The following is a 17,926-nucleotide window of genomic DNA, read 5'->3' as shown; positions in this document are numbered from 1 at the left end:
TGACAGTTATGTATCAAGAAAACGACAATTTATTAGATTTAAACGAAGATGGAGATGTGACATGTATTCTAGTAGCAACTTCTAATATGCATGTATGTGTTTCAAACTTATCTTCTGAACCAACACATATGGATCATCAACGAAGCGTGGATGATACAAGTCCATCATGTGGTCCATCAACTAGGATCAGGTAATAAATATTATGTTGGTATTTCATTATCTATAATTAATATTGATTGAATTCTCCGGCCATGACTTCCTAGGCAACCCATCGAACTAGTGCCCAACCCGTCATTTGAAATGAAGCATATGCATGCGAGTCAAATTCAAATAATGACAGAGATTGGACCCGATCATGATGAGCAATATATATTAGATATGCCACGCCCCTCTGGTGTGCACTCGAGTTAATTTGCACGTTGGATAATATTTTGAGCATGTCAGGCTCTTTGAGAACATTTGGTTGATTATGCGCTATGTCAAAATTTTAGCATGACATACAAGAGAAACGACCAAGTTTCTCTTTCTTTCCTTTGATTTTGAAGCAATTTTTATTTTAAGAATGATAGATTTACTTACAGCTTGCTGGATGAATAGAAGGGCTTTTGCATCTCTCTTTTTATTTTTCTTTGTATTAAGTTTGCTTTGCCTACGACCACAAATCAAGTGTTGTACATCTTCTGGTACTGCATAACATTCTTCAAAAATATCCCATAGATATTGTGAGATAAAGTGAGTCTTTATTTGGAGACTCCATGAGTTGTAATCTTCTCCATCTAAGACGGCTATTAGATTTTGGACATAATTTATACCCGAGGTTAAGGCCATAGGTAAAGTGGTCTTTTAAGAAACACGAATCTGGCTTTAATACCAAATGTTGGAAATTTGCGAAAGCATTGGTATAATACTTTGATCGAAAAATAACAACAAAAGAAAATAGGGGTGAAGAGGAGGCAGTATTCACTCAAAAAAAAATTTTACTATTGCATTTGAAGTAAAATATATGACAGGTTACAGTGATATAGTGTGGTCTGGAAGACCACACTCACATTTGACTCTTTTTTTTTTTTTTGGCTCTCTTTTTTCTTTATAAGCCCTTGTATTTGTATGCACCAGCTCCTCCTTATATATAGGGCCATTAGATGGACGACCTTTTAAGCCGACTAATTTGGCGGTTTTACCACCCCTTGGTATTTAGCTTCATGCACCGCCTCTTATACAATGTAAGGGAAGATTCTAGAGAAAGAAAAGAGATGAGATAGCGGTGATGGTCGATCAGGGGTTTTCTTACAGAAAGAAAAAGTTTTGCTTTTCCTTGTATTAAGTCGATCAGGGGTTCTTCTGCCGGTCTTTTGTATTTCAGAAGCAAGTTTGGAAAATCGCCGGTCATTGGTTTGCACCCTGACTACAGGGTGCAACCCGGCTATAGGAGAAATGGCTGAACTCCCAAATTACTCATGTGAATTCGGAGCTCCCAAATTATTCATGTGAATTCAATTGTTATACGACAATGGTCACTGATTCTTTATTATAAAGTGATGCGCCTTTCTCTATTTGTCCTTTCTTTTTCCAAACTGGAGTGCACCTCACTCTATTTGTCCTTTCATTTTCAAAACTGGAGTGCGAGGTATTCGACTCATGGCACTGGGCAAGAAGAAGGTGTAAAGGTACATACCTTCATGCTGGTCATTGGATAGCCGATACATCCGACATATTCATTCATGAATGGAGCCATTCATTGGATAGGTATTGAGGATAAAGATAAACGGTAATATATCTTGGCCTTGCAGCCTGATGGCGATGAGTTCATCGAGATTACTGATGGACCATTTAGGCAAGGGCACTCTCGACTTGCAGAGAGTGAAGGTCGCCTTGCATTCCCCGTGAAGATATTTATGTGGTAAATGTATGGGTTTTAAGTGACTATGATAAAAGGATTTGGGATAAGAGATATGTGATTGATCTGCAAGTAATTCCTGGAGTGGTTGAGTACGCGCCTGTGGAAGTGAATGTGTATTTTCTTGGTGAGATCATGGTTATGGTGAAATTTAAAGAGCTCCTTGTGTTCTCCTTCAAAAGTAGAAGGTTTCTGTTGTTCCAGACATACATTGAGATAGATGAAATCCTCCCTGCCTACTTTGCTCCCATGTAAGAGGATTGTTTAGTGAATTTACCCGGAGATTATGCTTTATGTGTTTTTATTATTTAGTTGGTAATAGAACTCTGGTTTTCTTGTGATTCAATTCATGGGTCAGTTTAGTGTCATAATTATAATCAATTATGGTGGAATTCTATCTTCTTTCATATGAAGAAGTTAGTGGTGGATAGTCAATTTGAGAATTTCCTGCATGCACCATGCTATATTTTACTGCTTTGAACATGCCTCAAAACACCATGAATTTACTCTACATGTTCCATCTGTTGGAGAACGAGATCTGCAATTTTAGTTTGCTCAAACTGTGATTTTGTTTTATTTTAAATTCATACATAAAAGAAGTGTAAATATTACATTTAATCCTTGGAAAAGGTTTGAACAAAATGCTGCGTGAAGAAGATAACCTTTACTGCTCAAAGTGCAAGCTTTTTTAAGGTTGGTGGTACAAAATAAGGTTTTAATTATTGATAATCTCATCAAAAGAGGGAAGATCTTGTTGAATGTTTATCTATTATATAAGGGTGATGGTGAAACCGGTTCTTTTTACTTTTAAAATTTGGCGTTGGTTTTTTGGCTAGCTTGGTAGTTTTGTTTTACCTTCGGATGTGATAAGTATTATTTCAAACTTATCGCTATCCTCTTTGCCGTAAACTAGTTTGGTGATCGGCAGATTGCGCGAGGTGTAATCTTGTAGGAAGTATGAAAAGAAAGAAACATAAGAGTTTTTGATGGGATAAGCTTGCCCTTTAAGAGGATTCTGGAGTAGATCCTGCACGATATTTGGTTGTACTTATTGGTATTCCAAATGGGCTTTATCAAGTGCAGGCCCAAGGGTTGATGGGCTTTATCAAATGCAGACCCAAGGGTTGATCCACCTATGAGAGGTGTTTATAAACTTAACTTTGATGGTAGTTTGCAAGAAAACCGAAAAATCGTTGGATTAGGTGGAGTGGTAAGGTATTGGGAATTTTTATTTACACTGGTCCACTTAGGGAGAAAACAACTAACCATCCTGAATTCCTGGCTATACTTCATGGTTTGAAAATTTTGTTGCAAGAAATTTAGACAAAAGGTGATTATTTTTGTTGCAAGAAATTTAGACAAAAGGTGATTTCCTAAATGTAATTAAATGATGCAAAGGGGAGCATAAGGCGCTTTGGGAGCTCAAGTTTGTGTTGTTGCATATCTTGGACTTAGCGAGGCCCTTTTTGTTTTCTTTTATGCATTTCCATCCGGAAACCGGCTGATTATCTTGCCAAGGGAGGCATCCTTTTAACAGACGCAATGGTCTCTAATAATGTAATTTCCTTCTAGTTTCCTTAAATAAAGTTTAAGAAATTCTATTAAAAAAAATTCCTTCAGGTTAGAATTTTATAGTTGTTTTATGAAACAAGTATGATCATCTCCATCCTCTAAGATACACATACACCATATTATTGGATATCTGAAAGACACTCCATGTTAGGCATCCTTTCAGTGGGAAAAGTTTACATAAGGTTGCAACCATAAAATGTAGAATTAAGGTGCATCTAAAAAATTCATCGGAAAAGATTGTTTTGATGTCAGAAACCGTCTAATATCGAGATGTATTAATATGAAAAAAAAAAAAAAAAGATTTCGAGTCTCAAAAAAAAGTGCATCTTGCAACATATTAACTGGACAACCTATTTTCAAGAATTTTATGTGTTTATAGATCTACATGTTTAAAATTTTATAAAATGTCATCTTATGATAAAATTTTGGAAGTGCGCCTTGCTTTGTTTAAAGGTTGCAACCTTATGCAAACCGCACCTTTTACAATTACTTCTTCCAATAATTATGCATAATTGAGTCACAAGCATCTCTATCTCTTTGATATTGGCACAGGACTTATATTTATTCCAAGCACAGGCATGCATCCACTTATTGCGTAAATGAATAGTATACTCCCACGGGAGTAAAAGTTCTTTTGATTTAAAAAAAACTCAGTCCTCCTTAGAAAAGCCTCTCCTGTATGATTGCCACGTGGCTTTTCTCGTCTTAAACCCCCTTTGTCGCACCCTTATCAAAAGATATTATAGTCCTTTGGATGTATACTAGTCATTTATTCCCATGGGAAAAACCTAGGATAAATTTGATGAACCCAAATTTTGGGGATATAACCTCTTCAACCCATAGATTAACCTCAATAAAAAATTCCAAATTTGCATCCATTACACACTTAAAAAAAATATCTCAAGATTGAATAGAGGCCGTCCAATTTTTAGATTGCGTATTTAGGTAACGACCCAGGTTTTATGTGTCCTCCAACTCATACTCTTCTCTTGCGAACTCTCTCTAACTATTTTTAATATAAATCTTGGATCCAAATGTATAGAGAACCATGATCTTACGGTATGATGTCCTAGCAAAAATAAAATAAGATAGTAAAATTCTAAAACATTTATTTTTAAATTTTCTTCTTATCTATAAGATAGTAATGTTTAGTTGTGGAGGTTCACCTTAAATATGAACGTTTCTGTGTCAGCGGGTTAGTGAGTCCGCGGGCTCACAAAACACTTCTCCTTTATGTAATGATGCAAAGTATAGATCTAAACGGCCGAAATCTTTTCTGTATTACTTGATGGTCCAAATTTTCTAAAAATTTATGCGGACATCCTATTTGTTTAGTTGTTTTGTCTATTTTATTTTATTTTTGTCTGTAGGGTTGTCCAAGAGCCCAAATGTCAATTAGGGGTTAGTAGGACGTTTGAAACATCAAATTGTCTTAAAGTTGAGTTGTTTGATGTCAAAAACATGAGAAAACCCGCTAATTTTTTATTTATTTAATTTTGTTTAAAATGTTGTTCAATAGTTGCAATTAGAGTTAAGAATTTACCCAGTTTGAATCTAAACCCCGAATATGGGATCCTATATGGATCCAAGTATGGATTCAATTTGAGCGGTTGGATCCTCAGTTCGGATCCAAAATTTGGATTTAAATAGTAATTCAGATCGGATTCAGGTACAGGTTGATTTAGAACTGGTCTAGATCTGATGCAACTATTCAAATATTATATATTATTTATACATATACACATAAATATTATAGGTTGAAATTTCTACCAAGCCTAGGCTTAAGAAAACAAAATAAAGCTTCACCTCAAATCCTCGTCTAGAAGGCTATATTATATAGTATTTTTTGTTATATATTATTCTATATTATTTTATGGATGTACAATAATATATAAAATAAATTTTTTGGATTTGATCGGATCAGCATTTGATCCCATGTATCTTTTCAAATATGGACCAGGATCTGAATATTTTGGATCCAAATCCCATATATACTTTATGGATCCGAATCATCATAATATGACATCATCCTTTGTTACCTTGTTTTTTATCATCTCGTTGTTTTTTTGTATTTGTTTTGTTTTATTTTGTGTGTTAAGCAGGAAGATCAAATTAGAGCTTAAAAGCCCTAATTAACACATAAAAATGATCAAAGGGTCAGTCCGATGTCTTAAACATTGGGTCACTTTATCAAAATAAATAATAAAAGGCGGTCAAGTGTTGCAACAATTGGATTAATTTTTAATAAAAAAAATAAAAAAAGGTTGATAAGATGTTTGAAACATTGACCGCCCAAAAATAGAGGAAGATAATTGTTATGGAGTGGTTTGATGTTTTTGGAATTGAACAATCTAACTTTAGGGTAGTCCAATGTTTCAAATTCAAAGTGACCCTTAATAACCTTTCGCCTCTCGAAAATCCCTCGACTTCAAAAAAAAAAAAAAGGGGTAAGGGTCAGATCGATAGCAAAACTTAAAGCAAAATGGTTTGATAGGGCTGCAGCCCTATCAAAATAAGTAAACCTTACATCATAACTCATACAAAATTATAATTCAAGCATTAAAAAAACCATCTTGACTTGACCATTATGGTAGTGAAGAAATATTAGGATTTGAAACTCTAAAAATAGTGTAGTGTATATTGTAACAAATTTCTAGACCGTTTATTTCACCCCAAAAATAAGTATTCACATATCCGTAAGGTCTGTATAATTCGTTACTTTCAAAACTTATTAGCGGTATTGAGAATTGATTTTAGAGCCATCGTAGATATTTATATTGTCGAAAGTGCTTCCAAACAAAGATTTGAGATGAGGTTTTTTTTTATTTTCATAAAGCTCAGGCTTTAAAGAAACATCATCCAAACTTAAAACCCCTACAACTCTCAAACTTTTTTCCCACTACACACACTCTCCCTACAGCCCCCTTTCACTAGCTCAAGAGAGAAGCCAGCTCCATTGAGGCACAAACAAGCCAAGTAGTGATGCTTTTGGCTCTGAAAAGTTAGCAAGGGGAAAAGACATGCAGTCTGATAGAAGATGTGGCAAAGGGATGGGTCTTCCTCTGTTGTATATTTGTAGAGGGAGAGAATATGTTTTTCGATACAGCTTTAATAGAAGGAAAAAGTTTTATCTTAGTGCGAGGCTCTAAACAACAATCAAATTAAGCGCACTTCAAATATTTCACTAGAAGAGGTTATTCACTAGAAGAGGTTATTCAGATGCCTAAAAACTCTTAAATTGTTCATCTTGACCTCAAGATGCATGGACATAAGAAAAATTGGATTTCAAGTTTTGAAAATAGTGCATCTTGTAACGTTGCCTGCCATTATATCAGAGAAAAGTAAAAAACGAAACTTGAAAGCGCTTATTTCCTGCCAATCGATGTCGGTATGAGGTTTGATTATCATCGGTCGGCTTGTAGTTTGGTTATCACCGAATGCCATGATTTGGACAATCATGACTAGTCTGCCTCTTACTCTAGCTCTTGCATGTCTTTTTTCTTTTTTCTTTTTTTGGTTTATTTTTAACTCAAAAATTTCATTAAACAGATATGAATTATAGGTGATACAAACATAGAACACGAGAAGGAGGCGATTACCAATGATGATTTGTGGACAACTATTAGCAAGAGTTGTCCTAGGATTTAGAGATATGCAACCTAGGCTACCATTGGGCATTTGAGAGATATTATAAGGGATGAGATAATATGAACCCTTATCATATTGTGATTTTGATCATATCTATGTATAGAGTATTCATTCAATAGGGAAGCTAGTGTATGCATCTTGCTGTGGAGCCATATTGTTCATTGATAGTTGCACTGGCCCTAGGATCATTTTAGGTACTAATAATGAACTAAAGGGAAATTTTGTCCATTGATATATATGATTCATTGTATCTCTGTGCTGAGGCATTTAGGTCATCAGGCCTTGGAAACTATTTTCTACTATTGAACACTTAGACGCGTCAGCTGTGAGCTCACACTACATTTCCACAGTTGAATACTTAAGCACTTCAGGTACCCCCATGTACATTATTTTGCCATTAAGCTCCCTGTCCCAGGAGTTATTCTGCTTATTCGCATATGCTTTTTTTTCTAGCTGTTTAAGGTTGGTTATATGAATTCACTCATTTGTACAGCAATTAAGTGCTTAGAAGGTTTGGACACATGCTAGTCATCTGCACCGCCACTAAGCACTTAGGTGCGTGGGTTACCATGCCGGTCCACAAGTATTGCCATTGATTCTTTGACGGTCAAGCATTGGTCTACCCTCTCATACTGCGTTACTACGCTTGGAGTCAAGCTTCTGCATGTGCTCCACCAAGGTGCCAGGACTCGCCTCGGCCAAGATACTCCCCCTTAATTGAGGCATGTCACTTGGGCGAGTCTGAGTAGACTCAATTAATTCCTGTCACACCCCTTAATTGAGGCAAGTCACTTGGGTGAGTCTACGTAGATTCAGTCAATTCCTATCATACTGATTCCATTCAGCAAGGTCAATCCTGCTTAGCTTCAAAGCTCAGCCCCCTCTCTTTAAGGAGGCCTTCGTGAGATTCCTTTTCATGTGACCTCCAATGATGCAGTTTATCTTTTTTACCTCTTTTATTAAAAGCAATTAGAGCTTATCAAAATGAGCAATCTAAGCTGCTGAAGTGCATCTTTAAATAACCTACTTCATAAAATGGATAAATATTAGAAAGGAACCCTAGAAAATGCATATATAATAAATTTTTCCTAAATAAAGGACCAATCTATAGACACCGTCCATACTTTGGCTACCATAATTAAAACTATTTGGAAGCTTTCTAAAAAAATAAAGAAAATCTTTAATTAGAATTCTCATGGATATTTTCTTAAGTAGTCCTTCCATTCTAATGATCCGATAAAGCACTTAATCTCAAAATTATGTTTAATCTTAAGACATTGCAATCTCTGAACATCTTCTATAATATTTGATTTTCATAAAACCCCAAAAAAAATTGGAAAGAAATCCAAATATGTAAAGAGATCTTCATACAAATCTTAATAAAAAGGGTTTAGATATCAAGCTCATCTAGAAAACAATACATCAATAGACATAATTTTTAATTTTTTTTAAATTTCTATAAAGGAAACTAAAAATTAGTCATAAGCACAATTTAAATCATAGATATTTGCACTCAATATTACAAAATCTTGAAAGCTTTTTAGAAAAGTAAATGGAGCAAATTTCTAGCCAAGACAACGAAATTTATTAATTATTTAAAATTTGTAATAAAAATCTGGTGTGCTTTATTAACTTTCAATAAGTATTCTTAGAATTATATGAATTATGAATATCATTATTAATTTTTCAAATAATTATACTTATCATATTATTTTTCATTAGTGGTAGTTATATTATTATCACAATTAACAACTATGCCAGTTTTATATTTATTAATGATATTTATTACCATAATCATACTATCGTATTGTATTATCATGGGTGCTACCACTCTCTGAATATCTCTCATAATATTCAATGTTCTTAAAAGGCCAAAAAACTGGAATGAGGACCGACATATATAAAGAAATATTTATTAAAATCTTAAGAACCAATAAAATATGAAGGATTTAGATGTCAAGCTTCTATAGAAACCAATACCTAAACGTTAGGCCTTCTTATATTCTCCTCTCTCTCTCTCTCTCTCTCTCTCTAGGGACCCTTTAATTATCTTTGTCAAACAAACCAATTTCGAAATAAAGAAAGGACGTCGTTAATGCGGCCAGCCCGCATATCGTAAAAATGTGGGCTTGGAAATTAATATATTTTTAAAAAATAATTTGATTCTAATTTTTGGAGAATATATAATCTTTATGGAAATCATGAATATAAAAAGCAACTAAATTTTGAAAAATAGAAATAATAATTATATAAAAAAACATTTGAACCTTAGTTACAATTGTCTGGGCTGCATATTGTGATCCAGCTTGCATGAAATAATTGTTCTAAAGGAAGGACACCGTCCCCTTTCTCTACTTTGAAACCCTATTTGCCCTCTCTCTCTTGAAACCCTAATTGACCCCTCCGTCTCTTTCTCTCCCTCCCTCCCTCCTCTCCTTTCCCTTAGCCTTGCTCATTTTCTTATCTGTTGAAACCCTAGCCACCACTACTCTATATCTCCAACCCCTTCGCCTCTCTTTTTTTTTTCATGTCAATGTTGTGATTTCCCCAAGCTCAAAGAAGATATCTCTTCAATGTTCAGTGCCCCCCTCGTCCTCTCTCTACGTTGATGTTTAGATCGATATGGAAGTACCTTATTTGCCTGAAAATCTCATTCAGAAGATATTAATGGAGTTGCAGGTGAAGTCGATTCTCCGATTCAGGTCCATATGCAAGGCATAGTGCAACCTCAGTTTCGGCACTGATTTCATTAAAGGCTATGCCATTAAACATACCTCAAATTCTTCCTTTTTTGGGGAAGGCTCTTTATCAAGCCGTGACATGAAACTTAAAATATTTACCATAAGTGAGGTTCAACCCGGCAAAGTAGTATTGAAAGGCTCTGACTTCCGACGTCGTGATTTGTCGATCAGTGGTTCTTCAGTATTTTAGAAACTAGCTTGAAATTACCAGGTCATTTGTTTGCAGCCCGGCTACAGGAGAAATGGTGGAGCTTCCAAGTTCTACATATAAATTTTGTTACTCAGCGATGGTCAATGATTCTTTCGAGCCTTACTCTGACAAAGTGATGTGCCCTGCTGCCTTTTCATCTCCAAAACTGGGGTCACGAAACTGGGCATGGAGAAGGGGTAGAGATGTACACCTTCGTGCTCATCATCAGATAGGCTATAGACGCGGCATATTCGTGAATAGAGCCTTTCATTGGATGGTTATTGAAGAGAAAAGACGCTATACCTTGGCCTTGCAGCCTGATAGCGATGAGTTTGCCGATGGACCACTGAGCAGGGAAACTCTCGACTTGCAGAGAGTGAAGGTTGTCCGTGTTTAGTCAATCACGTTCTAGGTGATGATATTCATTTGGTGAATATATGGGTTCTAAGTGATTACGATAAAAGGATTTGGGATAAGAATATGTCTTCGATCTGCAAGTAATTCTTGAAGTGGATGCCTATTTTGTTGGTGAGGTCATGGTTATAGTGGATTCTAAAAAGCTCCTTGTGTTTGCCCTCAAAAGGAGAAAGTTTTGAACGTTCAAGACAGACATTAGGATACATGAAATCCTCCCTTACGAACCTCCTTTGCTTCCATCTAAGAGGATTGCTTGGTGAATGTACTTGGAGATTATGCTCCATGTGTGTTTACTATTTAATTGGTAATAGTACTCTGGTTTTCTTTCTGGTTTTTTTGTGATTCTTTTCATGGGTCAGTTTAGTGTCCTAATTATAATCAATTGTGGCGGAATTATGTTCTTCTTTTATATGAAGAGGTGGATAGTCAATTTGAGAATCTTTTGCATGCACCTTGTTCTAATGTTTTACTTCATTAAACATGCTCCAAAATACCATGAATTTACTCCACATGTTCCATTGGTTGGAGAGAGAGATTTGTACTTTTAGTTGATTTGAATTGTGATTTGTTTTCAAATTCATCTATAAAAGAAATGTAAAATAGGAAAAAGTTCGATGTTTGGTGCAAGATGCTGCTTGAAGAAGATCATAAGATCCTTCAAGTTAGGTTAGATATTTCATAGGGGATTGTATACAATGAGACTATTTATATCTTGCATAGGGAGGTCACAATTACTTACAACCATATGATGATAGCTTGGGTTTGTTATAAAGTTCGAGAAAAACTCCAATGTGAAATTGATACCTTGGGTTTGTTACAAAGTTCGGGAAAAACTCTTTTGAATTTTGAGCTTGGTCAAGGAAATAAGTGTAACTACTCAATTTCACATAGTCAAGATTAATTTTGATCACCTTATACGAAAGGTAAATTGTCTCACCATATACTTCCCCATTTCATAATTGTTTTCTGAAACTAGTATGATCACCTCTAAATCTCTACGATACATAGCCACCCATATTAAGTTTACATAAGGTTGCAACCTGAAGATGTAGAATTAAGGTGCACCTCAAATGTATGAATATGAACTCGACATCGAAATGTATGAATATGAAGAAACAAGAAAGAAAAAAAAGGAAAAAAGATATCTAAGTCCCATAAATAATGCATCTTGCAACACATTAGATGGACCATCCATTTTCAAGATTTTCATGTGTTATAGATCTACCTGTTTTGAAGCATTCTTGGAGTTTAAAATTTCCATGTGCTATAAATCTACTTAAGTATTCTTGGAGTTTAAAATTTTAATAATTAGATATGAAAATAGATTATGTGGCTAGCCTACAAATTTTTTACCTGAAAATTTATGTTATGATAAAAATTTGGAGGTACACTTTACTTTGTTTAAGGTTTCAAACCGCACCCTTTCACAATTATTTCTTCCAATAATTGTGCATACATGACTTACAAGCATATCTCTTTGATTTTGGTACATGACTTATATTTCCACTTTCCAGGCACAAACATACAGGTTTTCTTTTTGGGATAAGTGAAAAGTAGCAACGCAGTGGGAATTTGGGCCCGTAAAGAATAGAGTAAGAGACCTCACCAGGCCATTCTCCACAAACACGCATCCGCTTAATGAGAAGAGAATGCAAACCACATATCGCGTGGCACAGGTATTCAAACAATTTGGCATAGATCATGACGCATTTTTTTCATTATATATGCTTCTTTTAGGCTTTGGGTTGCTTGACAGGGGACACGTGCGTGTTTGATGTAGTTAAAAAGAAATAATACGACATTATTTGATTTGCATAAAATTCGAGAATTAACCAAAGCACAGTTAACGTAACGACTATTTAACATTTCACTTATTGAGGTGAGCATATCTAAAATATCAACTGTTCTAACTTGATCATGCGTCATTTAATGAGCTTTTTGAAATTAATTACAGGGAGTGTTTGAGATGTTAAATGGTTCATATCACATGAACTTTGCGATAAATTTCTCCTTTTATTGTTTTGAAAAATTATCAGAATTTGATTTTTTTTTTTAATCAAAATAGTATTTACGGTAATCATATTACTGTAAATACATGATGTATCATAGTACTTAACATCAAAATAGGTTTTTTTTTTTACCGTAATTATCAGGGAAGAGAATGACAACCGAAAAAAAAGGTTTCTTCATAGTTCTTTAACCGTAATTATCAAGAGAAGATGAAGACGAAGACCGGTGAAGAGGGTTTCTTCAAAGGGAGCGGGTGCACTCTCAAGGTGAGTGAAAGTGACGGATTGCAAGACTTGTTTAAAAACATTGGGTGGGGAAAGGAGGGGGAGGGAGAGATTGGTAATTTATCTCTCCATGAGAGTGCTAAGAGTTGAGAAAGAACAAGAGCAAGGTCCAGTTATGTCTTTCCAAAGGCACCCTAGTCACAAATTTGGTATTTGAAAACCCCATGTGTTATAAGGCACCCTAGCCACAAATTTGGCATTTGAAAGCCCCATGTATTAATGAATTATCCTTTCTGGTAATATGGTCTATGAATTATCCTTTCTTTGCTTTTAGGTTGCAAATTTCCTTTTTCCTAAACCTCCAGAAAGCTCAGCTCTAGCAGAATCGGAACGATGCTTGAAAGTCCTTGATGCACTGGAATCTGGATAGCAAGGGAAGACTTACGTCTCTCGGGAAGGCCAATAAGCCCTCACCATTACTGTATGAGTTTTTTTTAATAGAAATTACAAAATCATATCAAAACTTAAACCGAGTGTCTCACATAAAAAAGTATCCTTTTGGCAAAAAAAAAAAAAAATCAGCCAACACATTGACTTCCTGATAAACATGCACTAAAGAGAAGTTAAAAGGTCTAAAGAGGTTAGCAACAGAGATCTCATCTTCCAAGACGACTTCTGCTCTCCTTTATACCACTTTATAACACTACCATTTGATTTTAAGAACAAAAAAACCCTGCTATAGGTAATGCTCAGGTGATGACATGGGTAATGCTCAGGCAAAGGAGAGGGATTAAGGCAAGTTCTCTAACCCTAGCAGTTATCCTCTTACCCTTAGCTAATGCATTGCTTTTGTTCGAGGCTTTCTTCAGGAAAGCCCTTGGAGTTCTGCTCGGCTAATGGTGTCAGTTGAAGGTTGGGGTGAGAGGTACAAAAACTTGGGTTAAGAGTGGGCTCAGGTCTCAAAGAGGGTTTCAGCTTCCTGTGAAACTCCAAGAACTGAAGTCCAATCTTGAAATTTAAAAGAGATAAACAGATAATTGCAGAGACCAAGGCTCTAGGCCGAACCGGGTGGGCATGATGCCCTTTTAGCAACGGTAACTTGTTAACCGTAACTATCACAATAGTTATCATCACAGCAACTTGTTAACCATAATTATCACAGTAATTATCATAATAGTTACCATCACAGCAACTTGTTAACCGTAATTATCACAATAATTATCACGATAGTTATCACTATCGTGAATGCCATTTTGGTTAAAAACAAATCTCAAAATTGAGAACGAGTGTGTAATTTTGTAAAATAAAAAAAAAAAAAAAAAAAACGAATCGCATTGACGACTTTAATTGTAATTTTCAAGTATAGTATTTTTCTAAGTTATTTAAAATCCGTACATAAATAACTCTTGTTAAATTGTTGGTTCGGAAAAGCAAGAAAAGGTAAAATAAAAATAAATGCTCTAGGTTTACCTTATCTTTCTTTCAGTGTAGAAGTAAAACAACTGAGTAAAAATAATAATAATAATAATAATAATAATAATAATAATAATAATAATAATAATAATAATAATAATAATAATAATAATAATAATAATAATAATAATAATAATAATAATAATAATAATAATAATAATAATAATAATAATAATAATAATAATAATAATAATAATAATAATAATAATAATAATAATAATAATAATAATAATAATAATAATAATAATAATAATAATAATAATAATAATAATAATAATAATAATAATAATAATAATAATAATAATAATAATAATAATAATAATAATAATAATAATAATAATAATAATAATAATAATAATAATAATAATAATAATAATAATAATAATAATAATAATAATAATAATAATAATAATAATAATAATAATAATAATAATAATAATAATAATAATAATAATAATAATAATAATAATAATAATAATAATAATAATAATAATAATAATAATAATAATAATAATAATAATAATAATAATAATAATAATAATAATAATAATAATAATAATAATAATAATAATAATAATAATAATAATAATAATAATAATAATAATAATAATAATAATAATAATAATAATAATAATAATAAATAAATAAACTTTGTTAAAAAAGAAAATATTCATGCAAATTATGGGGAATCATGCCACCAGCAGGAAGTATAGAAGCCCCAATCTAGTTTTGTTTGCGGGGTTATGTTTGAGCCATAACTATACATATAATGGGCTAAATATACATATCTTGCTTCTATGGATCAAAAAAAAAAATAAAAAAAACCTCTACTGCTCAAATAGTCCATCTCAATTATCCCAAAACCGACCCTAACCGGACTCAAAACCCTAACAGTTCCAATCTAACTGGCCCAATCTGATCAAACCGGGCGTTTTTTCTAATACTGATTCATCTATAAGGTCTTCTTCCTCTTCTTCGGATGTGTTGGTTGACAAAGTCACTTGGATGAATAGTTTTGGTTGAGAGACCCCCCTGAGTGGATCATGCAAAGGAAAGAAAGAGGCTGGAGTGCGCCCAAATTCCAGCATAAGGCAAAGGAGAATCGTGAAGCTATCTATTGCATTGTTCAAACTCAAATCTAGATAGGACCCTTCATTGGACATCTCAAATCTAGATATGGCCCTTCATTGGACATCTTAGATTTAGAGCTCATCCATCCATTACCTAATCCAAATTTGAATTTTTGAACCTAATCCAAAGCTTGCTTCCTCGATGGATCCAGTATTATATCAATTCAATGTTCCGAAATGTACTTCGAGATACTCGGGCCTTGGCTGAGACGATTTATTTGGATGAGTTACCGTCCAAACGACACGCCCAAATCCGACTCTTTTTTTAAAAAAAAAAAGAAAATCAAGTTAAAAATTGTAGATGTAAAGTAAGCATCAATTTTTAGTAATGGTGTCAAGTGGCTTTACGGTTGCCCGCCTTTTGCCAACATGCCTCTTTGCAAGAAAGAGGTCGTGTGATCAATTTTGGGTCTCAAAGCTTTCCCTTTTTAAAGCAAGGTTAACGTTATATGTAATATGGGGGCCATAATTATTAGGTTATGGCATGTTGGTTAGAGCACTTGATCATTAAATGCAATGTTGTGAGCTTCATTTCTTAACAATATTTTTTTACTCCTGCACAAACGGTGTTTGGATATCGAAGAATAAGTAAACAATTTATATTGGTATAAAGATTAAACAATGATGCAAAAAACTATCTAGGGCTCTTGAATGACACAAACTATATAGTGGTATAAAGATTAAAGAATACAACTCAAACAATCTAGTGCACTTGAAATTTTGCTTATCAGAACAAATGGCAACATTCAAATTTCAATAGCAATATGTAAGAACCGTCAAGGATGCATGGTGAAACTACCAGCTTCCATTGTCAAAAAGCAAATATGCAGGGGCATGAATCTTGAGCGACAAATGAACTTATTTTCATTTAGAGGAAATTCTTGTTACTACGTATTTTAAGGCTTTTGTTTTCCAAGATTAGCTAAAATGTAGGGTTTTTGGAAACCCCTAGCGTACAGAACCGAGAATCTCAAATATCGGGATCCCCTTCAAGATCGTGTACATGATTGACTATCTACGAAGTAGATGAATACAACTACAAATCGAGTACAAGAAAACACATGATTTACATGGTTCATCCCATAGGCCTACATTCACAGCCTCGGCAACTAGAAATCCACTATTACAATGAAAATTACAGTTTTGAGTTACAAGAGATATACCTATCTAAATACCTGTAAAAAACCATCATTGATCTTCCTTTCTAAATTCGCTGTCCCGACCGAAGAACACCGCCGATCAATATCTTTTTTTCCCTGCAATATAGCTATCAGAAAGATAACCTTGAGAGTAACCGAGAGACTCTTTCTAGAAGTGAAACTTTAGCAAACTCAAAACTCATGAGAATACCGCCTCTCTCTCGGAGACCATGTCTCTCTCTTGGAGATCCATTCCCATAACCTCCAAAGTGGTGACCCTCAAAGAATGGGTATTATGCCTTCTTTAATCCCCCTTATATGGAGATCACTTTCTTGCTTCCCGAAAGTCATTCTTTTTTTACAATAATACCCTTAATCTTTTAGAAGAAAAAAATATGGTACGGTGATTTTACTATTGCCAAACCCAACAATCTCCATCTTGATGGCAAAATCACCATAATTGCCTTGGCAACCTTCACTAAATAGATTTATTTCTTCTCACTTTGCCTCTATAATTCTCGACCTCAAACCATGTATCCATCAAACTCCATCATTCATCTTTTTCTTAATGCAAAACTTAGCTCCGTACACACCTTATTCTCTTATACCAATTGTAGGGTTCACAGGAATCACGAGCTTGTGAAACTAGGAATCCCAAATACCGAGATCTCACCCAAGATCGTGGACTTGATTGGCTAAATGTGAAGTAGATGAATAATACAACTATAAATCGCGTGCAAGAAATAAAGCAAACAGAAAAATCACACACCACAACACATGAATTATGTTATTCACCCCATAGGGCTACATCCACCGTCTCGGCAACTAGAATCCATTATCACAATGAAGATTATAATTTTGAGTTACAAGAGATTTACCACTCTAAACATCGGTAAAAATACCATCATCAATTTTTTTTTCTAAACTCGCTCTCCCTACCGAGCAACACCGCCGATCAATATCTTCTCTCCCACAGCAATACCACTCCATCTCTCTAGAAGTGAAACTTTAACAAACCCAAAACTCATAAGAATACCGCATCTTTCTCGAAAATCATGTCTCTCTCTTGGAGATCCATCTCCATATTGAATATCCATTTTCATAACCCCCAAAGGGGTGACCCTCAAAGGATATGTATTATGCATTCTTTAACTCCCTTATATAGAGATCACTTTCTTGCTTCCCAAGACAGTCCTTTTGTTTTTACAATAATACTCTTAATTTTTTAGAAAAAAAAATGGTATAGTGATTTGGTTATCACCAAACCCAACATAAAAGGCTTCTCTAAGATGGTTTTTCAAGGATGGATGAAAGGGGAAGGATCCTCAATGCCTTGTATTTTAAGCAAAAGGGCAATGAGCTTCACAAACTTTTCTTCTGTTATTTTCCCTCATTAATTAGTGACCAGCTTCAGACCGCTGGTAGTTTCAAAGAGACAAGTGAAGCTATCACCCATTTGTGTATTCGTTTAACGATTAGAGTGAA

The 17,926-nt window shown here is 34.3% G+C and overlaps 1 long non-coding RNA gene across 1 annotated transcript; it reads left to right on the top strand.

Moving 5' to 3' along the window:
- The first annotated feature begins 9,397 nt into the window (after nt 1-9,397).
- On the top strand, nt 9,398-13,027 carry LOC148782002 (uncharacterized). Its single transcript, XR_016056077.1, has 2 exons — nt 9,398-10,769; nt 11,980-13,027. It is a non-coding gene; the product is annotated as an uncharacterized LOC148782002 (long non-coding RNA).
- Nucleotides 13,028-17,926: the final 4,899 nt, after the last annotated feature.

This window comes from Amborella trichopoda, chromosome 5 (assembly GCF_054954075.1).
Source record: "Amborella trichopoda isolate Santa Cruz 75 chromosome 5, AtrichopodaSantaCruz75HAP2 v2.0, whole genome shotgun sequence".
Taxonomy (NCBI): domain Eukaryota; kingdom Viridiplantae; phylum Streptophyta; class Magnoliopsida; order Amborellales; family Amborellaceae; genus Amborella; species Amborella trichopoda.
Note: the sequence above shows the minus strand (reverse complement) of the source record. Positions and strands in the feature narration are given on the sequence as shown.